This window comes from Sardina pilchardus, chromosome 4, assembly GCF_963854185.1.
Source record: "Sardina pilchardus chromosome 4, fSarPil1.1, whole genome shotgun sequence".
Taxonomy (NCBI): domain Eukaryota; kingdom Metazoa; phylum Chordata; class Actinopteri; order Clupeiformes; family Clupeidae; genus Sardina; species Sardina pilchardus.
Genome location: NC_084997.1, coordinates 39,794,649 through 39,822,148, shown reverse-complemented (window position 1 = coordinate 39,822,148; position 27,500 = coordinate 39,794,649). Strand labels below are relative to the sequence as shown.

At 36.2% G+C, this 27,500-nt stretch overlaps 1 protein-coding gene across 2 annotated transcripts in view; it reads left to right on the top strand.

The window, feature by feature from the left end:
- lrch1 (leucine-rich repeats and calponin homology (CH) domain containing 1) overlaps positions 1–27,500 on the top strand; it is a 76,766-nt gene that overhangs the window by 24,884 nt on the left and 24,382 nt on the right. The window lies entirely within an intron of this gene.

Genomic DNA, 27,500 nt, shown 5'->3' with positions numbered 1-27,500 from the left:
AGGTACATGGAGGTTTCATGTAGTTGACTGGAGGCATAGTTGATGATAACTGACAGTTGGAATATTTGAACAGTTAAATAGTTGAGTAGTTTCAATGGTTAAATGATTTAATAGTGTATTATTGCAGTGAGGACTTTTATTTTGAAACAGTTGTGGACAGAGGAAACAGTTTAACAGGATATAGTCTTCAGAGAGATTGAATGCTTAAAGCCTGAGAAACTGACAGTTGATACAGGTGTAATCAATTTAAGCCTGAGAGAGAAAGAGAGAGCTGCTGCACCTGGACTGGCCACCTGGCGTAACATTCTAATTGCTGCCGTGATGTCATAATGAGCAATGTTAAGTCTATGGGGGAAATTGTAATAGTTTCTAACTAATAGTTTAAAAAGTATAAAAGTTACAAAGTTGAAAAATACAAAGCACACATGGCATAAGGAAGACCTACGCAACAAAGTTTGAATGAAGTTTCTACGTTAAAGGGTTCAAGCTGAATTGCGTGCGTTAGAAGAAGAACTAGAAATGCAATTCCAAGGAATTACCAGTGCATGAAAATGCAAAAATAGATAGATAATGTAGATATGGTTACTAAGGTGTAGCTAGGGTAAACATGGTGGTTGCATAGTTTACAGAGAGTTGATAGTGTGAAGGTAGACAGTTAAAAGATGAAACATTCCAGTTCTAACTTAACTAATGATTTCTATTCATGTTAAAATGTTGATTAGCTAACTTAGCTAATGATTTCTAGCAGCTACGTTAAAAATGCTAATAATGTTAGCAATGCTAACTTTATTAACAATGCTAACCAGGTTGATTAGCTAACTTAACCGATGATTTCTAGCAGTAATGCTAAAAATGCTAACTATGCTAACAATGCTAAATTTGCTAACAATGCTAACCAGGTTGATTAGCTAACTTAGGAGGCATAGTGGATGATAACTGACAGTTTGAATGGTTGAACAGTTCAATAGTTGAGTAGTTTCAATGGTTAAATGATTTAATAGTGTATTATTGCAGTGAGGACTTTTATTTTGAAACAGTTGTGGACAGAGGAAACAGTTAACAGGATATGTAGTCTTCTGAGAGACTGTATGCTTAAAGCCAGAGAAACTGACAGTTGGTGCCCAGGTGGCCGGCCACCTGGCGTAAGATTCTAATTGCTGCCGTGATGTCATAATGAGCAATGTTAAGTCTATGGGGGAAATGGTAATAGTTTTTAAGTAATAGTTTAAAAAGTATAAAAGTTACAAAGTTAAAAAATACAAAGCAGGCATGGCATAAGCAAGACCTACGCAACAACGTTTGAATGAAGTTTCTACGTTAAACGGTTGAAGCTGAATTGGCTGCGTTAGAAGAAGAAGTTTAACTAGAAATGCAATTCCAAGGAATTACCAGTGCATGAAATGCAAAAATAGATAGATAATGTAGATATGGTTACTAAGGTGTAGCTAGGGTAAACATGGTGGTTGCATAGTTTACAGAGAGTTGATAGTGTGAAGGTAGACAGTTTAAAGCTGAAACATTCCAGTTCTAACTTAACTAATGATTTCTATTCATGTTAAAATGTTAACTATGGTAACAATGATAACCAGGTTGATTGGTTAACTTAGCTACTGATTTGATGCAGTAATGGTAAAAATGTTAACTATGCTCACCAGGTTGATTCGCTAACTTAGCTAATGATTTCAAGCAGTTGTGCTAAAATTGCTAACTATGCTAGCAATGCTAACTATGGTAACAATGCTAACTTAAACTAACAATGCTGACCAGGTTGATTAGCTAACTTAACTGATGATTTCTAGCAATAATGTTAAAAATGCTAACTATGCTAACAATGCTAAAATTGCTAACAATGCTAACCAGGTTGATTAGCTAACTTAGTTGATGTTTTTTGCAGTTATGCTAAAAATGTTAACTATGCTAACAATGCTAACTAGCTAACTTGCTAGTGAGGACTTTTATTTTGAAACATTTGTTGCTAGGGTATCCATGGTGGCCACTATCAGGAAACAAGAAGTTACTGCAGTATAATCATGTTGGTTGCTATGGAAACGGTCATAAACGTTTAATTTTAATGGTTGGTATGTTGGTTGCTAGGTACATGGAGGTTTCGTGTAGTTGACTGGAGGCATAGTGGATGATAACTGACAGTTGGAATGGTTGAACAGTTCAATAGTTGAGTAGTTTCAGTGGTTAAATGATTTAATAATGTATTATTGCAGTGAGGACCTTTATTTTGAAACAGTTGTGGACAGAGGAAGTAGTGAAACAGGATCTGTAGTCTTAATGAGATTGTATGTTTAAAGCCTGAGACAGAAGGTGCCTCTCATATAGCGTTTACGCGTCCTCTCTCGCTCCTCGATCCTCACTGATCTACATAAAGAATGATGGAGCGGCAACAATGGGATAGTCTAGCCCTTCTTCTATCTTTCTTTACGTAGATCATTGAGGATCGAGGAGCGAGGGAGGACATATAAACGCTGCTTGAGAGGGACCCACAGTAAATACTTTAAAAGTTGTATGTAGATAGTCTAATTAATGTTGATAGACAGAATGTTTAATGGATGTTGATAGGCAGATTGTTTAATAGATATTGATTGACAGTTTAATGGGTGGATGAGTGAATGGTCTGAAGAAGATGAATGGATAGAAGGTTGGATGGAATGTGCCTTATATTCTTGTTAAGAGAGACACTGATACAGCTCTCTGAGAGTAGTTGATACAGGTGTAATCAATTTAACTGGCTAGTCTGAGACAGAGTAAATAATTTAAAAGTTGAATGTAGATAGTCTAATTAATGTTGATAGACAGAGAGTTTAATGGATGTTGATAGACAGATTGTTTAATAGATGTTGATAGACAGTTTAATGGGTGGATGAGTGAATGGTCTGAAGAAGATGAATGGATAGAATGTTGGATGGAATGTGCCTTATATTCTTGTAGAATGGAGAGACACAGCTCTCTACTGAGAGTAGTGGATACAGATACAGGTGTAATCAATTTAACTGGCTAGTCTTAAGAGAGCCAGCCTGAGACAGAGTAGATTGTTTAAAAGTTGAATGTAGAGCGTCTTATTGATGTTGATAGGCAGACTGTTTAGAATGGGTGGATGAGTGAATGGTTTGAAGAAGATGAATGGATATAAAGTTGGATGGAATTAGGAGAACTTATTTTGATACTGTTGTGCGCAGAGGATACAGGGGAACAGAATATGTAGTCTTCAGAGAGATTGTATGGTTAAAGCCAGAGAAACTGACAGTTGGTGCCCAGGTGGCCGGCCACCTGGCCTAAGATTCTAATTGCTGCCGTGATGTCACAATGAGCAATGTTAAGTCTATGGGGAAATAGCTCAATGTTAAATCTATGGGGAAATCGTTTTTTAATTCATAGTTTAAAAAGTATAAAAGTTAAAAAGTTGAAAAATACAAAGCAGACATGGCATGAGCAAGACCTACGCAACAACGTTTGAATGAAGTTTCTACGTTAAACGGTTCAAGCTGAATTGCGTGCGTTAGAAGTAGTGGAATAATAACTAGAGAATGTAATTTCAGGGAAATTACGAGTGCATGAAAATGCAAAAATTTATAGATACAGTAGATAATGTAGATATAGTTACTAAAGTGTAGCTAGGGTAAACATGGTGGTTGCATAGTTTAAAGAAAGCTGATAGTGTGAAGGTAGACAGTTTAAAGCTTAAACATTACAGTTCTAACTGAACTAATGATTTCTAGCAGTTATGTTAAAAATGCTAACGATGCTAACTATGCTAACAATGCTAACCAGGTTGATTAGCTAACTTAGCTAATCATTTCTAACAGTTATGCTAAAAATGCTAACTATGCTAACAATGCTAGCCATGCTAACTAGCTAACTTGCTAGTGAGGACTTTTATTTTGAAACATTTGTTGATAGGGTATCTATGGTGGCCACTATCAGGAATAAAGAAGTTACTGTAGTAAAATCATGTTGGTTGCTATAGAAACGGTCATAAACGCTTAATTTTAATGGTTGTTATGTTGGTTGCTAGGTACATGGAGGTTTCATGTAGTTGACTGGAGGCATAGTTGATGATAACTGACAGTTGGAATGGTTGAACAGTTAAATAGTTGAGTAGTTTCAATGGTTAAATGATTTAATAGTGTGTTATTGCAATGAGGACTTTTATTTTGAAACAGTTGTGGACAGAGGAAGTAGTGAAACAGGATCTGTAGTCTTAATGAGATTGAATGCTTAAAGCCTGAGAGAGAGAGAGCTGCTGCACCTGGACTGGCCACCTGGCATAAGATTCTAATTGCCCTATTATGATGTCATAATCACAATGTTAAGTCTATGGGGAAATTTTAATAGTTTTTATTTAATAGTTCAAAAAGTATAAAAGTTACAAAGTTCAAAAAAACATAGCTGAAGTCACCTAATTAAGACCTACGCAGCGCAGTTTGAATGAAGTTTCTACGTTATACGGTTGAAGCTGAATTGCACGCACAAAAAGCGTTAGAAGAATAATAATGACCTATAATAAGAATAAATCGGATAACAGTAGAGTGCATTTTCATGCACTCTAATAAGAATACTTTGGAAGAACAGTATAGTGCATTTTCATGCACTATAATAATAACTAGAAATGCAATTCCAAGGAATTACCAGTGCATGAAAATGCAGAAATAGATAGATAATGTAGATATGGTTACTAAGGTGTAGCTAGGGTAAACATGGTGGTTGCATAGTTTACAGAGAGTTGATAGTGTGAAGGTAGACTGTTTAAAGATGAAACATTCCAGTTCTAACTTAACTAATGATTTCTATTCATGTTAAAATGTTGATTAGCTAACTTAGCTAATGATTTCTAGCAGTTACGCTAAAAATGCTAATTATGCTAGCAATGCTAACTTTACTAACAATGCTAACCAGGTTGATTAGCTAACTTAACCAATGATTTCTAGCAGCAATGCTAAAAATGCTAACTATGCTAACAATGCTAAATTTGCTAACAATGCTAACCAGGTTGATTAGCTAACTTAGTTGATGATTTTTTGCAGTTATGCTAAAAATGCTAACTATGCTAACAATGCTAACCATGCTAACTAGCTAACTTGCTAGTGAGGACTTTTATTTTGAAACATTTGTTGCTAGGGTATCCATGGTGGCCACTATCAGGAAACAAGAAGTTACTGCAGTATAATCATGTTGGTTGCTATGGAAACGGTCATAAACGCTTAATTTTAATGGTTGCTATGTTGGTTGCTAGGTACATGGAGGTTTCATGTAGTTGACTGGAGGCATAGTGGATGATAACTGACAGTTGGAATGGTTGAACAGTTCAATAGTTGAGTAGTTTCAATGGTTAAATGATTTAATAGTGTATTATTGCAGTGAGGACTTTTATTTTGAAACAGTTGTGGACAGAGTAAACAGTTAACAGGATATGTAGTCTTCTGAGAGACTGTATGCTTAAAGCCAGAGAAACTGACAGTTGGTGCCCAGGTGGCCGGCCACCTGGCCTAAGATTCTAATTGCTGCCGTGATGTCATAATGAGCAATGTTAAGTCTATGGGGGAAATTGTAATAGTTTTTAACTAATAGTTTAAAAAGTATAAAAGTTACAAAGTTGAAAAATACAAAGCAGGCATGGCATAAGCAAGACCTACGCAACAACGTTTGAATGAAGTTTCTACGTTAAACGGTTGAAGCTGAATTGCGTGCGTTAGAAGAAGAATAATAACTAGAAATGCAATTCCAAGGAATTACCAGTGCATGTAAATGCAAAAAATAGATAAATAATGTAGATATGGTTACTAAGGTGTAGCTAGGGTAAACATGGTGGTTGCATAGTTTACAGAGAGTTAATAGTGTGAAGGTAGACAGTTTAAAGCTGAAACATTCCAGTTCTAACTTAACTAATGATTTCTATTCATGTTAAAATGTTGATTAGCTAACTTAGCTAATGATTTCTAGCAATTATGCTAAAAATGCTAACTATGCTAGCAATGCTAACTATGCTAGCAATGCTAACCAGGTTGATTAGCTAAGAGCTTGATCAGCTGGAGACTACGCTGATTTCTATTCATGTTAAGATGTTGATTAGCTAACTTAGCTAATGATTTCTAACAATTATGCTAAAAATGCTAACTATGCTAGCAATGCTAACTTTACTAACAATGCTAACCAGGTTGATTACCTAACTTAACCGATGATTTCTAGCAGTAATGTTAAAAATGCTAACTATGCTAACAATGCTAAATATGCTAACAATGCTAACCAGGTTGATTAGCTAAGAGCTTGATCAGCTGGAGACTACGCTCCATGACATGCACAACAGACAGACTGAGAAAGTCATTTGTACCCAGGGCCATACAACTGTACAATGCTTCACTGAAGGGAAAAGGAGAGTTGGACTTCTATGCATAGTATATCTGCACCTCCAACCTCTTATACACTTACATGGCATGGCTTTGTCTGCTTAAAGCCTGAGAGAAACTGACAGTTGGTGCCCAGGTGGCTGACCAGCTGGGGTAACATTCTAATTGCTGCCGTGATGTCATAATGAGCCATGTTAAGTCTATGGGGAAATTTTTAATAGTTTTTAATTTATAGTTTAAAAAGTATAAAAGTTACAAAGTTGAAAAATACATTGCACAGGTCTCCTTAGTAAGACCTACGTAGCAAAGTTTGAATCAAGTTTCTGCGTTAAACGGTTCAAGCTGAATTGCGAGCGTTAGAAGAAGTAGTGGAACTAGAAATGCAATTCCAAGGAATTACCAGTGCATGAAAATGCAAAAATTGATAGATAATGTAGATATGGTTGCTAAGGTGTAGCTAGGGTAAACATGGTGGTTGCATAGTTTACAGAGAGTTGATAGTGTGAAGGTAGACAGTTTAAAGATGGAACATTCCAGCTCTAACTTAACTAATGATTTCTATTCATGTTAAAATGTTGATTAGCTAACTTAGGTAATGATTTCTAGCAGTTACGCTAAAAATGCTAATTATGCTAGCAGTGATAACTTTACTTACAATGCTAACCAGGTTGATTAGCTAACTTAGCCGATGATTTCTAGCAGTAATGCTAAAAATGCTAACTATGCTAACAATGCTAAATTTGCTAATATTGCTAACCAGGTTGATTAGCTAACTTAGTTGATGATTTTTTGCAGTTATGCTAAAAATGTTAACTATGCTAACAATGCTAACTATGCTAACCATGCTAACTAGCTAACTTGCTAGTGAGGACTTTTATTTTGAAACATTTGTTGCTAGGGTATCCATGGTGGCCACTATCAGGAAACAAGTTACTGCAGTACAATCATGTTGGTTGCTATGGAAACGGTCATAAACATTTAATTTTAATGGTTGCTATGTTGGTTGCTAGGTACATGGAGGTTTCATGTAGTTGACTGGAGGCATAGTGGATGATAACTGACAGTTGGAATGGTTGAACAGTTCAATAGTTGAGTAGTTTCAATGGTTAAATGATTTAATAGTGTATTATTGCAGTGAGGACTTTTATTTTGAAACAGTTGTGGACATAGAAGGTTGGATGGAATGTGCCTTATATTCTTGTTAAGAGAGACAACTGATACAGCTCTCTGAGAGTAGTTGACACAGGTGTAATCAATTTAACTGGCTAGTCTTAAGAGAGCCAGAGTACTCTTAAAGCCTGAGACAGAGTAAATAATTTAAAAGTTGAATGTAGATAGTCTAATTAATGTTGATAGACAGAGAGTTTAATGGATGTTGATAGACAGATTGTTTAATAGATGTTGATAGACAGTTTAATGGGTGGATGAGTGAATGGTCTGAAGAAGATGAATGGATAGAATGTTAGATGGAATGTGCCTTATATTCTTGTAGAATGGAGAGACACAGCTCTCTACTGAGAGTAGTGGATACAGATACAGGTGTAATCAATTTAACTGGCTAGTCTTAAGAGAGCCAGCCTGAGACAGAGTAGATTGTTTAAAAGTTCAATGTAGAGCGTCTAATTGATGTTGTTGATAGGCAGACTGTTTAGAATGGGTGGATGAGTGAATGGTTTGAAGAAGATGAATGGATATAAAGTTGGATGGAATTAGGAGGACTTATTTTGATACTGTTGTGCGCAGAGGATACAGGGGAACAGAATATGTAGTCTTCAGAGAGGAGCCTGAGAGAAACTGACAGTTGGTGCCCAGGTGGCTGACCAGCTGGGGTAACATTCTAATTGCTGCCGTGATGTCATAATGAGCAATGTTAAGTCTATGGGGGAAATGGTGATAGTTTTTAACTAATAGTTTAAAAAGTATAAAAGTTACAAAGTTGAAAAATACAAAGCACATATGGCATAAGCAAGACCTACGCAACAAAGTTTGAATGAAGTTTCTACGTTAAACGGTTGAAGCTGAATTGCGAGCGTTAGAAGAAGAAGTTTAACTAGAAATGCAATTCCAAGGAATTACCAGTGCATGAAATGCAAAAATAGATAGATAATGTAGATATGGTTACTAAGGTGTAGCTAGGGTAAATATGGTGGTTGCATAGTTTACAGAGAGTTGATAGTGTGAAGGTAGACAGTTTAAAGCTGAAACATTTTGATTTGCTGATTTCTATTCATGTTAAAATGTTAACTATGGTAACAATGATAACCAGGTTGATTGGTTAACTTAGCTACTGATTTCATGCAGTAATGGTAAAAATGTTAACTATGCTAACTATGCTCACAGTGTTAACCAGGTTGATTAGCTAACTTAGCTAATGATTTCTAGCAGTTATGCTAAAAATGCTAACTATGCTAGCAATGCTAACTATGGTAACAATGCTAACTTAAACTAACAATGCTAACCAGGTTGATTAGCTAACTTAACTGATGATTTCTAGCAATAATGCTAAAAATGCTAACTATGCTAAAATTGCTAACAATGCTAACCAGGTTGATTAGCTAACTTAGTTAGATGTTTTTTGCAGTTATGCTAAAAATGCTAACTATGCTAACAATGTTAACTATGCTAACCATGCTAACTAGCTAACTTGCTAGTGAAGACTTTTATTTTGAAACATTTGTTGCTAGGGTATCCATGGTGACCACTATCAGGAAGCAAGAAGTTACTGCAGCATAATCATGTTGGTTGCTATGGAAACGGTCATAAACGCTTAATTTTAATGGTTGGTATGTTGATTGCTAGGTACATGGAGGTTTCGTGTATTGACTGGAGGCATAGTTGATAACTGACAGTTGGAATGGTTGAACAGTTAAATAGTTGAGTAGTTACAATGGTTAAATGATTTAATAGTGTATTATTGCAGTGAGGACTTTTATTTTGAAACAGTTGTGGACAGAGGAAACAGTTAACAGGATCTGTAGTCTAAATGAGATTGTATGCTTAAAGCCTGAGACAGAAGGTGCCTCTCATATAGCGTTTACGCGTCCTCTCTCGCTCCTCGATCCTCACTGATCTACATAAAGAATGATGGAGCGGCAACAATGGGATAGTCTAGCCCTTCTTCTATCTTTCTTTATGTAGATCATTGAGGATCGAGGAGCGAGGGAGGACATATAAACGCTGCTTGAGAGGCACCCACAGTAAATACTTTGAAAGTTGTATGTAGATAGTCTAATTAATGTTGATAGACAGAATGTTTAATGGATGTTGATAGGCAGATTGTTTAATAGATATTGATTGACAGTTTAATGGGTGGATGAGTGAATGGTCTGAAGAAGATGAATGGATAGAAGGTTGGATGGAATGTGCCTTATATTCTTGTTAAGAGAGACACTGATACAGCTCTCTGAGAGTAGTTGATACAGGTGTAATCAATTTAACTGGCTAGTCTTTAGAGAGAGTGTGCTTAAAGCCTGAGACAGAGTAAATCATTTAAAAGTTGAATGTAGATAGTCTAATTAATGTTGATAGACAGAGAGTTTAATGGATGTTGATAGGCAGATTGTTTAATAGATGTTGATAGACAGTTTAATGGGTGGATGAGTGAATGGTCTGAAGAAGATGAATGGATAGAAAGTTGGATGGAATGTGCCTTATATTCTTGTAGACTGGAGAGACACAGCTCTCTACTGAGAGTAGTGGATACAGATACAGGTGTAATCAATTTAACTGGCTAGTCTTAAGAGAGCCAGTGTATGTAGCCTGAGAGAGAGAGAGAGCTGCTGCACCTGGACTGGCCACCTGGCGTAACATTCTAATTGCTGCCGTGATGTCATAATGAGCAATGTTAAGTCTATGGGGAAATGTTTAATAGTTTTTAATTTACAGTTTAAAAAGTATAAAAGTTACAAAGTTAAAACATATAAAGCACACATGTCCTAAATAAGACCTACGCAACAACGTTTGAATGAAGTTTCTACGTTAAACGGTTGAAGCTGCATTAAACACGTTAGAAGAAGAATAATAAGAACTAGAAATGCAATTCCAAGGAATTACCAGTGCATGAAAATGCAAAAATAGATAGATAATGTAGATATGGTTACTAAGGTGTAGCTAGGGTAAACATGGTGGTTGCATTGTTTACAGAGAGTTGATAGTGTGAAGGTAGACAGTTTAAAGATGAAACATTCCAGTTCTAACTTAACTAATGATTTCTATGCATGTTAAAATGTTGATTAGCTAACTTAGCTAATGATTTCTAGCAGTTGTGCTAAAAATGCTAATTATGCTACCAATGCTAACCAGGTTGATTAGCTAACTTAACCGATGATTTCTAGCAGTAATGCTAAAAATGCTAACTATGCTAACAATGCTAGATTTGCTAACAATGCTAACCAGGTTGATTAGCTAACTTAGTTGATGATTTTTTGCAGTTATGCTAAAAATGCTAGCTATGCTAACTATGCTAACCATGCTAACTAGCTAACTTGCTAGTGAGGACTTTTATTTTGAAACATTTGTTGCTAGGGTATCCATGGTGGCCACTATCAGGAAACAAGAAGTTACTGCAGTATAATCATGTTGGTTGCTATGGAAATGGTCATAAACACTTAATTTTAATACTTGCTATGTTGGTTGCTAGGTACATGGAGGTTTCATGTAGTTGACTGGAGGCATAGTGGATGATAACTGACAGTTGGAATGGTTGAACAGTTCAATAGTTGAGTAGTTTCAGTGGTTAAATGATTTAATAGTGCATTATTGCAGTGAGGACCTTTATTTTGAAACAGTTGTGGACAGAGGAAGTAGTGAAACAGGATCTGTAGTCTTAATGAGATTGTATGCTTAAAGCCTGAGACAGAAGGTGCCTCTCATATATAGCGTTTACGCGTCCTCTCTCGCTCCTCACTGATCTACATAAAGAATGATGGAGCGGCAACAATGGGATAGTCTAGCCCTTCTTCTATCTTTCTTTATGTAGATCATTGAGGATCGAGGAGCGAGGGAGGACATATAAACGCTGCTTGAGAGGGACCCACAGTAAATACTTTAAAAGTTGTATGTAGCTGGTCTAATTAATGTTGATAGACAGAATGTTTAATGGATGTTGATAGGCAGATTGTTTAATAGATATTGATTGACAGTTTAATGGGTGGATGAGTGAATGGTCTGAAGAAGATGAATGGATAGAAGGTTGGATGGAATGTGCCTTATATTCTTGTTAAGAGAGACACTGATACAGCTCTCTGAGAGTAGTTGACACAGGTGTAATCAATTTAACTGGCTAGTCTTAAGAGAGCCAGTGTACTCTTAAAGCCTGAGACAGAGTAAATAATTTAAAAGTTGATAGATAGTCTAATTAATGTTGATAGACAGAATGTTTAATGGATGTTGATAGGCAGATTGTTTAATAGATATTGATTGACAGTTTAATGGGTGGATGAGTGAATGGTCTGAAGAAGATGAATGGATAGAATGTTGGATGGAATGTGCCTTATATTCTTGTAGAATGGAGAGACACAGCTCTCTACTGAGAGTAGTGGATACAGATACAGGTGTAATCAATTTAACTGGCTAGTCTTAAGAGAGCCAGCCTGAGACAGAGTAGATTGTTTAAAAGTTGAATGTAGAGCGTCTAATTGATGTTGATAGGCAGACTGTTTAGAATGGGTGGATGAGTGAATGGTTTGAAGAAGATGAATGGATATAAAGTTGGATGGAATTAGGAGGACTTATTTTGATACTGTTGTGCGCAGAGGATACAGGGGAACAGAATATGTAGTCTTCAGAGAGATTGTATGCACTTGTATGAGATTGTATGCTCTAGCCTGAGAGAAACTGACAGTTGGTGCCCAGGTGGCTGACCAGCTGGAGTAAGATTCTAATTGCTGCCGTGATGTCATAATGAGCAATGTTAAGTCTATGGGGGAAATTGTAATAGTTTTTAACTAATAGTTTAAAAAGTATAAAAGTTACAAAGTTGAAAAATACTTTGCCCACATCGCGTAAGTAAGACCTACGCGACATAGTTTGAATGGAGTTTCTACGTGAAGCGGTTAAAGCTGAATTGCGTGCGTTAGAAGAAGAACTAGAAATGCAATTCCAAGGAATTACCAGTGCATGAAAATGCAAAAATAGATAGATAATGTAGATATGGTTACTAAGGTGTAGCTAGGGTAAACATGGTGGTTGCATAGTTTACAGAGAGTTGATACAGTTTAAAGATGAAACATTCCAGCTCTAACTTAACTAATGATTTCTATTCATGTTAAAATGTTGATTAGCTAACTTAGGTAATGATTTCTAGCAGTTACGCTAAAAATGCTAATTATGCTAGCAATGCTAACTTTATTAACAATGCTAACCAGGTTGATTAGCTAACTTAACCAATGATTTCTAGCAGTAATGCTAAAAATGCTAACTATGCTAACAATGCTAAATTTGCTAATAATGCTAACCAGGTTGATTAGCTAACTTAGTTGATGAATTTTTGCAGTTATGTTAAAAATGCTACCTATGCTAACAATGCTAATTATGCTAACCATGCTAACTAGCTAACTTGCTAGTGAGGACTTTTATTTTGAAACATTTGTTGCTAGGGTATCCATGGTGGCCACTATCAAGAAACAAGAAGTTACTGCAGTATAATCATGTTGGTTGCTATGGAAACGGTCATAAACACTTAATTTTAATGGTTGCTATGTTGGTTGCTAGGTACATGGAGGTTTCATGTAGTTGACTGGAGGCATAGTGGATGATAACTGACAGTTGGAATGGTTGAACAGTTCAATAGTTGAGTAGTTTCAATGGTTAAATGATTTAATAGTGTATTATTGCAGTGAGGACCTTTATTTTGAAACAGTTGTGGACAGAGGAAGTAGTGAAACAGGATCTGTAGTCTTAATGAGATTGTATGCTTAAAGCCTGAGACAGAAGGTGCCTCTCATGGCGTTTCCGTGTCCTCTCTCGCTCCTCACTGATCTACATAAAGAATGATGGAGCGGCAACAATGGGATAGTCTAGCCCTTCTTCTATCTTTCTTTATGTAGATCATTGAGGATCGAGGAGCGAGGAAGGACATATAAACGCTGCTTGAGTAGGGCCCACAGTAAATACTTTAAAAGTTGTATGTAGATAGTCTAATTAATGTTGATAGACAGAATGTTTAATGGATGTTGATAGGCAGATTGTTTAATAGGTATTGATTGACAGTTTAATGGGTGGATGAGTGAATGGTCTGAAGAAGATGAATGGATAGAAGGTTGGATGGAATGTGCCTTATATTCTTGTTAAGAGAGACACTGATACAGCTCTCTGAGAGTAGTTGACACAGGTGTAATCAATTTAACTGGCTAGTCTTAAGCGAGCCAGAGTACTCTTAAAGCCTGAGACAGAGTAAATAATTTAAAAGTTGAATGTAGATAGTCTAATTAATGTTGATAGACAGAGAGTTTAATGGATGTTGATAGACAGATTGTTTAATAGATGTTGATAGACAGTTTAATGGGTGGATGAGTGAATGGTCTGAAGAAGATGAATGGATAGAATGTTGGATGGAATGTGCCTTATATTCTTGTAGAATGGAGAGACACAGAGAGTAGTGGATACAGATACAGGTGTAATCAATTTAACTGGCTAAAGAGAGCCAGCCTGAGACAGAGTAGATTGTTTAAAAGTTCAATGTAGAGCGTCTAATTGATGTTGTTGATAGGCAGACTGTTTAGAATGGGTGGATGAGTGAATGGTTTGAAGAAGATGAATGGATATAAAGTTGGATGGAATTAGAAGGACTTATTTTGATACTGTTGTGCGCAGAGGATACAGGGGAACAGAATATGTAGTCTTCAGAGAGGAGCCTGAGAGAAACTGACAGTTGGTGCCCAGGTGGCTGACCAGCTGGGGTAACATTCTAATTGCTGCCGTGATGTCATAATGAGCAATGTTAAGTCTATGGGGAAATTGTTAATAGTTTTTAAGTAATAGTTTAAAAAGTATAAAAGTTACAAAGTTGAAAAAAACAAAGCAGGCATGGCATAAGCAAGACCTACGCAACAACGTTTGAATGAAGTTTCTACGTTAAACGGTTGAAGCTGAATTGGCTGCGTTAGAAGAAGAAGTTTAATAATAATAAGAAGACTTGGAATAACAGTACAGTGCATTTTCATGCACTGTAATAAGAAAACTTGGAATAACAGTATAGTGCATTTTCATGCACTATAACTAGAAATGCAATTCCAAGGAATTACCAGTGCATGAAAATGCACAAATAGATAGATAATGTAGATATGGTTACTAAGGTGTAGCTAGGGTAAACATGGTGGTTGCATAGTTTACAGAGAGTTGATAGTGTGAAGGTAGACAGTTTAAAGATGAAACATTCCAGTTCTAACTTAACTAATGATTTCTATTCATGTTAAAATGTTGATTAGCTAACTTAGCTAATGATTTCTAGCAGTTACGTTAAAAATGCTAATTATGCTAGCAATGCTAACTTTACTAACAATGCTAACCAGGTTGATTAGCTAACTTAACCGATGATTTCTAGCAGTAATGAAAAAAATGCTAACTATGCTAACAATGCTACATTTGCTAACAATGCTAACCAGGTTGATTAGCTAACTTAGTTGATGATTTTTTGCAGTTATGCTAAAAATGCTAACTATGCTAACAATGCTAACCATGCTAACTAGCTAACTTGCTAGTGAGGACTTTTATTTTGAAACATTTGTTGCTAGGGTATCCATGGTGGCCACTATCAGGAAACAAGAAGTTACTGCAGTACAATCATGTTGGTTGCTATGGAAACGGTCATAAACACTTAATTTTAATGGTTGCTATGTTGGTTGCTAGGTACATGGAGGTTTCATGTAGTTGACTGGAGGCATAGTGGATGATAACTGACAGTTGGAATGGTTGAACAGTTCAATAGTTGAGTAGTTTCAATGGTTAAATGATTTAATAGTGTATTATTGCAGTGAGGACCTTTATTTTGTAACAGTTGTGGACAGAGGAAGTAGTGAAACAGGATCTGTAGTCTTAATGAGATTGTATGCTTAAAGCCTGAGACAGAAGGTGCCTCTCATATAGTGTTTACGCGTCCTCTCTCGCTCCTCACTGATCTACATAAAGAATGATGGAGCGGCAACAATGGGATAGTCTAGCCCTTCTTCTATCTTTCTTTATGTAGATCATTGAGGATCGAGGAGCGAGGGAGGACATATAAACGCTGCTTGAGAGGGACCCACAGTAAATACTTTAAAAGTTGTATGTAGATAGTCTAATTAATGTTGATAGACAGAATGTTTAATGGATGTTGATAGGCAGATTGTTTAATAGATATTGATACAGTTTAATGATACAGTTTAATGGGTGGATGAGTAAATGGTCAGAAGAAGATGAATGGATAGAAGGTTGGATGGAATGTGCCTTATATTCTTGTTAAGAGAGACACTGATACAGCTCTCTGAGAATATTTGACACAGGTGTAATCAATTTACCTGGCTAGTCTTAAGAGAGCCAGAGTACTCTTAAAGCCTGAGACAGAGTAAATAATTTAAAAGTTGAATGTAGATAGTCTAATTAATGTTGATAGACAGAGAGTTTAATGGATGTTGATAGACAGATTGTTTAATACATGTTGATAGACAGTTTAATGGGTGGATGAGTGAATGGTCTGAAGAAGATGAATGGATAGAATGTTGGTTGGAATGTGCCTTATATTCTTGTAGAATGGAGAGACACAGCTCTCTACTGAGAGTAGTGGATACAGATACAGGTGTAATCAATTTAACTGGCTAGTCTTAAGAGAGCCAGCCTGAGACAGAGTAGATTGTTTAAAAGTTCAATGTAGAGTGTCTAATTGATGTTGATAGGCAGACTGTTTAGAATGGGTGGATGAGTGAATGGTTTGAAGAAGATGAATGGATATAAAGTTGGATGGAATTAGGAGGACTTATTTTGATACTGTTGTGCGCAGAGGATACAGGGGAACAGAATATGTAGTCTTCAGAGAGGAGCCTGAGAGAAACTGACAGTTGGTGCCCAGGTGGCTGGCCACCTGGCGTAAGATTCTAATTGCTGCAGTGATGTCATAATGAGCCATGTTAAGTCTATGGGGGAAATTGTAATAGTTTTTAACTAATAGTTTAAAAAGTATAAAAGTTACAAAGTTGAAAAATACAAAGCCCACATCGCGTAAGTAAGACCTACGCGTCAAAATTTGAATGGAGTTTCTACGTTAAGCGGTTGAAGCTGAATTGCGTGCGTTAGAAGAAGAACTAGAAATGCAATTCCAAGGAATTACCAGTGCATGAAAATGCTAAAAAAGATAGATAATGTAGATATGGTTACTAAGGTGTAGCTAGGGTAAACATGGTGGTTGCATAGTTTACAGAGAGTTGATAGTGTGAAGGTAGACAGTTTAAAGATGAAACATTCCAGTTCTAACTTAACTAATGATTTCTATTCATGTTAAAATGTTGATTAGCTAACTTAGCTAATGATTTCTAGCAGTTAAGCTAAAAATGCTAATTATGCTAGCAATGCTAACTTTACTAACAATGCTAACCAGGTTGATTAGCTAACTTATCGATGATTTCTAGCAGTAATGTTGAAAATGCTAACTATGCTAACAATGCTAAATTTGCTGACAATGCTAACCAGGTTGATTAGCTAACTTAGTTGATGATTTTTTGCAGTTATGCTAAAAATGCTAACTATGTTAACAATGTTAACTATGCTAACTAGCTAACTTGCTAGTGAGGACTTTTATTTTGAAACATTTGTTGCTAGGGTATCCATGGTGGCCACTATCAGGAAACAAGAAGTTACTGCAGTATAATCATGTTGGTTGCTATGGAAACGGTTATAAACACTTAATTTTAATGGTTGCTATGTTGGTTGCTAGGTACATGGAGGTTTCATGTAGTTGACTGGAGGCATAGTTGATGATAACTGACAGTTGGAATGGTTGAACATTTCAATAGTTGAGTAGTTTCAATGGTTAAATGATTTAATAGTGTATAATTGCAGTGAGGACCTTTATTTTGAAACAGTTGTAGACAGAGGAAGTAGTGAAACAGGATCTGTAGTCTTAATGAGATTGTATGCTTAAAGCCTGAGACAGAAGGTGCCTCTCATAGCGTTTACGCGTCCTCTCTCGCTCCTCACTGATCTACATAAAGAATGATGGAGCGGCAACAATGGGATAGTCTAGCCCTTCTTCTATCTTTCTTTATGTAGATCATTGAGGATCGAGGAGCGAGGGAGGACATATAAACGCTGCTTGAGAGGGACCCACAGTAAATACTTTAAAAGTTGTATGTAGATAGTCTAATTAATGTTGATAGACAGAATGTTTAATGGATGTTGATAGGCAGATTGTTTAATAGATATTGATTGACAGTTTAATGGGTGGATGAGTGAATGGTCTGAAGAAGATGAGTGGATAGAAGGTTGGATGGAATGTGCCTTATATTCTTGTTAAGAGAGACACTGATACAGCTCTCTGAGAGTAGTTGACACAGGTGTAATCAATTTAACTGGCTAGTCTTAAGAGTGCCAGAGTACTCTTAAAGCCTGAGACAGAGTAAATAATTTAAAAGTTGAATGTAGATAGTCTAATTAATGTTTAATTTAAAGTTTAATGGATGTTGATAGACAGATTGTTTAATAGATGTTGATAGACAGTTTAATGGGTGGATGAGTGAATGGTCTGAAGAAGATGAATGGATAGAATGTTGGATGGAATGTGCCTTATATTCTTGTAGAATGGAGAGACACAGCTCTCTACTGAGAGTAGTGGATACAGATACAGGTGTAATCAATTTAACTGGCTAGTCTTAAGAGAGCCAGCCTGAGACAGAGTAGATTGTTTAAAAGTTCAATGTAGAGCGTCTAATTGATGTTGTTGATAGGCAGACTGTTTAGAATGGGTGGATGAGTGAATGGTTTGAAGAAGATGAATGGATATAAAGTTGGATGGAATTAGAAGGACTTATTTTGATACTGTTGTGCGCAGAGGATACAGGGGAACAGAATATGTAGTCTTCAGAGAGGAGCCTGAGAGAAACTGACAGTTGGTGCCCAGGTGGCTGACCAGCTGGGGTAACATTCTAATTGCTGCCGTGATGTCATAATGAGCAATGTTAAGTCTATGGGGGAAATGGTGATAGTTTTTAACTAATAGTTTAAAAAGTATAAAAGTTACAAAGTTGAAAAATATAAAGCACATATGGCATAAGCAAGACCTACGCAACAAAGTTTGAATGAAGTTTCTACGTTAAACGGTTGAAGCTGAATTGCGAGCGTTAGAAGAAGAAGTTTAATAATAACTAGAGAATGTAATTCCAGGGAAATTACGAGTGCATGAAAATGCAAAAATGTATAGATAGAGTAGATAATGTAGATATAGTTACTAAGGTGTAGCTAGGGTAAACATGGTGGTTGCATCGGTTAAAGAAAGCTGATAGTGTGAAGGTAGACAGTTTAAAGCTTAAACATTACAGTTCTAACTGAACTAAGGATTTCTAGCAGTTCTGTTAAAAATGCTAACAATGCTTACTATGCTAACAATGTTAACCAGGTTGATTAGCTAACTTAGCTAATAATTTCTAACAGTTATGCTAAAAATGCTAACAATGCTAACCAGGTTGATTAGCTAACTTAGCTAATCATTTCTAGCAGTTATGCTAAAAATGCTAACAATGCTAATATGCTAACTAGCTACCTTGCTAGTGAGGACTTTTATTTTGAAACATTTGTTGATAGGGTATCTATGGTGGCCACTATCAGGAATAAAGAAGTTACTGTAGTAAAATCATGTTGGTTGCTATGGAAACTGTCATAAACTCTTAATTTTAATGGTTGCCATGTTGGTTGCTAGGTCCATGGAGGTTTCATATAGTTGACTGGAGGCATAGTTGATGATAACTGACAGTTTGAATGGTTGAACAGTTAAATAGTTGAGTAGTTTCAATGGTTAAATGATTTAATAGTGTATTATTGCAGTGAGGACTTTTATTTTGAAACAGTTGTGGACAGAGGAAACAGTTTAGGATATGTAGTCTTCACAGAGAGATTGTATGCTTCAAGCCTGAGAGAGACAGAGCTGCTGCAGGTGGGGCTGGCCACCTGGCATAACATTCTAATTGCCCTATTATGATGTCATAATCCAATGTTAAGTCTATGGGGAATTTTTAATAGTTTTTATTTAATAGTTCAAAAAGTGTAAAAGTTACAAAGTTGAAAAATATATAGCTGAAGTGTCCTAAGTAAGACCTACGCAGCGCAGTTTGAATGAAGTTTCTACGTCAAACGGTTGAAGCTCAATTAGACGCACAAAAAGCGTTAGAAGAAAAATATCAACTAGAAATGCAATTCCAAGGAATTACCAGTGCATGAAAATGCAAAAATAGATAGATAATGTAGATATGGTTACTAAGGTGTAGCTAGGGTAAACATGGTGGGTTGCATAGTTTACAGAGAGTTGATAGTGTGAAGGTAGACTGTTTAAAGATGAAACATTCCAGTTCTAACTTAACTAATGATTTTTATTCATGTTAAAATGTTGATTAGCTAACTTAGCTAATGATTTCTAGCAGTTATGTTAAAAATGCTAATTATACTAGCAATGCTAACTTTATTAACAATGCTAACCAGGCTGATTAGCTAACTTAACCGATGATTTGTAGCAGTAATGTTAAAAATGCTAACTATGCTAACAATGCTAAATTTGCTAACTTAAGTGATGATTTCTAGCAGTAATGTTAAAAATGCTAACTATGCTAACAATGCTAAATTTGCCAATGCTAACCAGGTGGATTAGCTAACTTAGTTGATATTTTTTTACAGTTATGCTAAAAATGCTAACAATGCTAACTATGCTAACTAGCTAACTTGCTAGTGAGGACTTTTATTTTGAAACATTTGTTGCTAGGGTATCCATGGTGGCCACTATCAGGAAACAAGAAGTTACTGCAGTATAATCATGATGGTTGCTATGGAAACGGTCATAAACACTTAATTTTAATGGTTGCTATGTTGGTTGCTAGGTACATGGAGGTTTCATGTAGTTGACTGGAGGCATAGTGGATGATAACTGACAGTTGGAATGGTTGAACAGTTCAATAGTTGAGTAGTTTCAATGGTTAAATGATTTAATAGTGTATTATTACAGTGAGGACTTTTATTTTGAAACAGTTGTGGACAGAGGAAACAGTTTACAGGATATGTAGTCTTCAGAGAGATTGTATGCTTAAAGCCTGAGAAAATGACAGTTGGTGCCCAGGTGGCCGGCCACCTGGCGTAAGATTCTAATTGCTGCCGTGATGTCATAAAGAGCAATGTTAAGTCTATGGGGGAAATTGTAATAGTTTTTAACTAATAGTTTAAAAAGTATAAAAGTTACAAAGTTGATATATACATTGCCCACATCGCGTAAGTAAGATCTACGTAACACAGTTTGAATGAAGTTTCTACGTTAAACGGTTCAAGCTGAATTGCGTGCGTTAGAAGAAGAATAATAAGAAGAAGATGAAGAAGTTGAAGACTAGGAAGAACAGTACAGTGCATTTTCATGCACTGTAATAATAAGAATAAATCGGATAACAGTAGAGTGCATTTTCATGCACTCTAATAACTAGAAATGCAATTCCAAGGAATTACCAGTGCATGAAAATGCAAAAATAGATAGATAATGTAGATATGGTTACTAAGGTGTAGCTAGGGTAAACATGGTGGTTGCATAGTTTACAGAGAGTTGATAGTGTGAAGGTAGACAGTTTAAAGATGAAACGTTCCAGTTCTAACTTAACTAATGATTTCTATTCATGTTAAAATGTTGATTAGCTAACTTAGCTAATGATTTCTAGCAGTTACGCTAAAAATGCTTACTATGCTAGCAATGCTAACAATGCTAACCAGGTTGATTAGCTAACTTAACCGATGATTTCTAGCAGTAATGCTAAAAATGCTAACTATGCTAACAATGCTAAATTTGCTAACAATGCTAACCAGGTTGATTAGCTAACTTAGTTGATGATTTTTTGCAGTTATGCTAAAAATGCTAACTATGCTAACAATGCTAACTATGCTAACCATGGTAACTAGCTAACTTGCTAGTGAGGACTTTTATTTTGAAACATTTGTTGCTAGGGTATCCATGGTGGCCACTATCAGGAAACAAGAAGTTACTGCAGTATAATCATGTTGGTTGCTATGGAAACGGTCATAAACACTTTTTAATGGTTGCTATGTTGGTTGCTAGGTACATGGAGGTTTCATGTAGTTGACTGGAGGCATAGTGGATGATAACTGACAGTTGGAATGGTTGAACAGTTCAATAGTTGAGTAGTTTCAATGGTTAAATGATTTAATAGTGTATTATTGCAGTGAGGACCTTTATTTTGAAACAGTTGTGGACAGAGGAAGTAGTGAAACAGGATCTGTAGTCTTAATGAGATTGTATGCTTAAAGCCTGAGACAGAAGGTGCTTCTCATAGCGTTTACGCGTCCTCTCTCGCTCCTCACTGATCTACATAAAGAATGATGGAGCGGCAACAATGGGATAGTCTAGCCCTTCTTCTATCTTTCTTTATGTAGATCATTGAGGATCGAGGATCGAGGGAGGACATATAAACGCTGCTTGAGAGGGACCCACAGTAAATACTTTAAAAGTTGAATGTAGATAGTCTAATTAATGTTGATAGACAGAGAGTTTAATGGATGTTAGACAGATTGTTTAATAGATGTTGATAGACAGTTTAATGGGTGGATGAGTGAATGGTCTGAAGAAGATGAATGGATAGAATGTTGGATGGAATGTGCCTTATATTCTTGTAGAATGGAGAGACACAGCTCTCTACTGAGAGTAGTGGATACAGATACAGGTGTAATCAATTTAACTGGCTAGTCTTAAGAGAGCCAGCCTGAGACAGAGTAGATTGTTTAAAAGTTCAATGTAGAGCGTCTAATTACAGTGCATGAAAATGCACTGTACTGTTCTTCCTAGGCTTCTTATTATTACAGTGCATGAAAATGCACTGTACTGTTCTTCCTCGGTCTTCTTCTTCTTATTATTCTTCTTCTAACGCACGCAATTCAGCTTCAACCGCTTAACGTAGAAACTCCATTCAAATTTTGACGCGTAGGTCTTACTTACGCGATGTGGGCTTTGTATTTTTCAACTTTGTAACTTTTATACTTTTTAAACTATTAGTTAAAAACTATTACAATTTCCCCCATAGACTTAACATGGCTCATTATGACATCACGGCAGCAATTAGAATGTTACCCCAGCTGGTCAGCCACCTGGGCACCAACTGTCAGTTTCTCTCAGGCTTTACAATCTCTCTGAAGACTACATATTCTGTTCCCCTGTATCCTCTGCGCACAACAGTATCAAAATAAGTCCTCCTAATTCCATTCAACTTTATATCCATTCATCTTCTTCAAACCATTCACTCATCCACCCATTCTAAACAGTCTGCCTATCAACATCAATTAGACGCTCTACATTCAACTTTTAAACAATCTACTCTGTCTCAGGCTGGCTCTCTTAAGACTAGCCAGTTAAATTGATTACACCTGTATCTGTATCCACTACTCTCAGTAGAGAGCTGTCTCTCCATTCTACAAGAATATAAGGCACATTCCATCCAACATTCTATCCATTCATCTTCTTCAGACCATTCACTCATCCACCCATTAAACTGTCTATCAACATCTATTAAACAATCTGTCTATCAACATCCATTAAACTCTCTGTCTATCAACATTAATTAGACTATCTACATTCAACTTTTAAATTATTTACTCTGTCTCTCTGGCTCTCTTAAGACTAGCCAGTTAAATTGATTACACCTGTATCAACTACTCTCACAGAGCTGTATCAGTGTCTCTCTTAACAAGAATATAAGGCACATTCCATCCAACCTTCTATCCATTCATCTTCTTCAGACCATTCACTCATCCACCCATTAAACTGTCAATCAATATCTATTAAACAATCTGCCTATCAACATCCATTAAACATTCTGTCTATCAACATTAATTAGACTATCTACATACAACTTTTAAAGTATTTACTGTGGGTGCCTCTCAAGCAGCGTTTATATGTCCTCCCTCGCTCCTCGCTCCTCACTGATCTACATAAAGAAAGATAGAAGAAGGGCAAGACTATCCCATTGTTGCCGCTCCATCATTCTTTATGTAGATCAGTGAGGATCGAGGAGCGAGAGAAGACACGTAAACGCTATATGAGAGGCACCTTCTGTCTAAGACTTTAAGCATACAATCTCATTAAGACTACAGATCCTGTTTCACTACTTCCTCTGTCCAAAACTGTTTCAAAATAAAAGTCCTCACTGCAATAATACACTATTAAATCATTTAACCATTGAAACTACTCAACTATTGAACTGTTCAACCATTCCAACTGTCAGTTATCATCCACTATGCCTCCGGTCAACTACATGAAACCTCCATGTACCTAGCAACCAACATAGCAACCATTAAAATTAAGTGTTTATGACCGTTTCCATAGCAACCAACATGATTATACTGCAGTAACTTCTTGTTTCCTGATAGTGGCCACCATGGATACCCTAGCAACAAATGTTTCAAAATGAAAGTCCTCACTAGCAAGTTAGCTAGTTAGCATGGTTAGCATTGTTAGCATTTTTAGCATAACTGCAAAAAATCATTAACTAAGTTAGCTAATCAAACTGGTTAGCATTGTTAGCAAATTTAGCATTGTTAGCATAGTTAGCATTTTTAGCATTACTGCTAGAAATCATCGGATAAGTTAGCTAATCAACCTGGTTAGCATTGTTAGTAAAGTTAGCATTGCTAGCATAATTAGCATTTTTAGCATAACTGCTAGAAATCATTAGCTAAGTTAGCTAATCAACATTTTAACATGAATATAAATCATTAGTTAAGTTAGAACTGGAATGTTTCATCTACTGTCTACCTTCACACTATCAACTCTCTGTAAACTATGCAACCACCATGTTTACCCTAGCTACATCTTAGTAACCATATCTACATTATCTATCTATTTTTGCATTTTCATGCACTGGTAATTCCTTGGAATTGCATTTCTAGTTAAACTTCTTCTTCTAACGCTCGCAATTCAGCTTCAACCGTTTAACGTAGAAACTTCATTCAAACTTTGTTGCGTAGGTCTTGCTTATGCCATATGTGCTTTGTATTTTTCAACTTTGTAACTTTTATACTTTTTAAACTATTAGTTAAAAACTATCACCATTTCCCCCATAGACTTAACATTGCTCATTATGACATCACGGCAGCAATTAGAATGTTACCCCAGCTGGTCAGCCACCTGGGCACCAACTGTCAGTTTCTCTCAGGCTCCTCTCTGAAGACTACATATTCTGTTCCCCTGTATCCTCTGTGCACAACAGTATCAAAATAAGTCCTCCTAATTCCATCCAACTTTATATCCATTCATCTTCTTCAAACCATTCACTCATCCACCCATTCTAAACAGTCTGCCTATCAACAACATCAATTAGACGCTCTACATTGAACTTTTAAACAATCTACTCTGTCTCAGGCTGGCTCTCTTAAGACTAGCCAGTTAAATTGATTACACCTGTATCTGTATCCACTACTCTCAGTAGAGAGCTGTGTCTCTCCATTCTACAAGAATATAAGGCACATTCCATCCAACATTCTATCCATTCATCTTCTTCAGACCATTCACTCATCCACCCATTAAACTGTCTATCAACATCTATTAAACAATCTGTCTATCAACATCCATTAAACTCTCTGTCTATCAACATTAATTAGACTATCTACATTCAACTTTTAAATTATTTACTCTGTCTCAGGCTTTAAGAGTACTATGGCTCTCTTAAGACTAGCCAGTTAAATTGATTACACCTGTGTCAACTACTCTCAGAGAGCTGTATCAGTGTCTCTCTTAACAAGAATATAAGGCACATTCCATCCAACCTTCTATCCATTCATCTTCTTCAGACCATTCACTCATCCACCCATTACACTGTCAATCAATATAAAACAATCTGCCTATCAACATCCATTAAACATTCTATCTATCAACATTAATTAGACTATCTACATACAGCTTTTAAAGTATTTACTGTGGGTCCCTCTCAAGCAGCGTTTATATGTCCTCCCTCGCTCCTCGATCCTCAATGATCTACATAAAGAAAGATAGAAGAAGGGCTAGACTATCCCATTGTTGCCGCTCCATCATTCTTTATGTAGATCAGTGAGGAGCGAGAGAGGACGCGTAAACGCTATGAGAGGCACCTTCTGTCTCAGGCTTTAAGCATACAATCTCATTAAGACTACAGATCCTGTTTCACTACTTCCTCTGTCCACAACTGTTTCAAAATAAAGGTCCTCACTGCAATAATACACTATTAAATCATTTAACCATTGAAACTACTCAACTATTGAACTGTTCAACCATTCCAACTGTCAGTTATAATCCACTATGCCTCCAGTCAACTACATGAAACCTCCATGTACCTAGCAACCAACATAGCAACCATTAAAATTAAGTGTTTATGACCGTTTCCATAGCAACCAACATGATTATACTGCAGTAAATTCTTGTTTCCTGATAGTGGCCACCATGGATACCCTAGCAACAAATGTTTCAAAATAAAAGTCCTCACTAGCAAGTTAGCTAGTTAGCATAGTTAGCATTGTTAGCATAGTTAGCATTTTTAGCATAACTGCTAGAAATCATCGGTTAAGTTAGCTAATCAACCTGGTTAGCATTGTTAGTAAAGTTAGCATTGCTAGCATAATAAGCATTTTTAGCGTAACTGCTAGAAATCATTAGCTAAGTTAGCTAATCAACCTGGTTAGCATTGTTAGTAAAGTTATCATTGCTAGCATAATTAGCATTTTTAGCGTAACTGCTAGAAATCATTACCTAAGTTAGCTAATCAACATTTTAACATGAATAGAAATCACTAGTTAAGTTAGAGCTGGAATGTTTCATCTTTAAACTGTCTACCTTCACACTATCAACTCTCTGTAAACTATGCAACCACCATGTTTACCCTAGCTACACCTTAGCAACCATATCTACATTATCCATCTATTTTTGCATTTTCATGCACTGGTAATTCCTTGGAATTGCATTTCTAGTTGATAATTGATGTTGTTGATAGGCAGACTGTTTAGAATGGGTGGATGAGTGAATGGTTTGAAGAAGATGAATGGATATAAAGTTGGATGGAATTAGGAGGACTTATTTTGATACTGTTGTGCGCAGAGGATACAGGGGAACAGAATATGTAGTCTTCAGAGAGGAGCCTGAGAGAAACTGACAGTTGGTGCCCAGGTGGCTGACCAGCTGGGGTAACATTCTAATTGCTGCCGTGATGTCATAATGAGCAATGTTAAGTCTATGGGGGAAATGGTGATAGTTTTTAACTAATAGTTTAAAAAGTATAAAAGTTACAAAGTTGAAAAATATAAAGCACATATGGCATAAGCAAGACCTACGCAACAAAGTTTGAATGAAGTTTCTACGTTAAACGGTTGAAGCTGAATTGCGAGCGTTAGAAGAAGAAGTTTAATAATAACTAGAAATGCAATTCCAAGGAATTACCAGTGCATGAAAATGCAAAAATAGATAGATAATGTAGATATGGTTACTAAGGTGTAGCTAGGGTAAACATGGTGGTTGCATAGTTTACAGAGAGTTGATAGTGTGAAGGTAGACAGTTTAAAGATGAAACGTTCCAGTTCTAACTTAACTAATGATTTCTATTCATGTTAAAATGTTGATTAGCTAACTTACCTAATGATTTCTAGCAGTTACGCTAAAAATGCGTATTATGCTAGCAATGCTAACTTTACTAACAATGCTAACCAGGTTGATTAGCTAACTGAACCGATGATTTCTAGCAGTAATGCTAAAAATGCTAACTATGCTAACAATGTTAAATTTGCTAACAATGCTAACCAGGTTGATTAGCTAACTTAGTTGATGATTTTTTGCAGTCATGCTAAAAATGCTAACTATGCTAACAATGCTAACTATGCTAACCATGCTAACTTGCTAGTAAGGACTTTTATTTTGAAACATTTGTTGCTAGGGTATCCATGGTGGCCACTATCAGGAAGCAAGAAGTTACT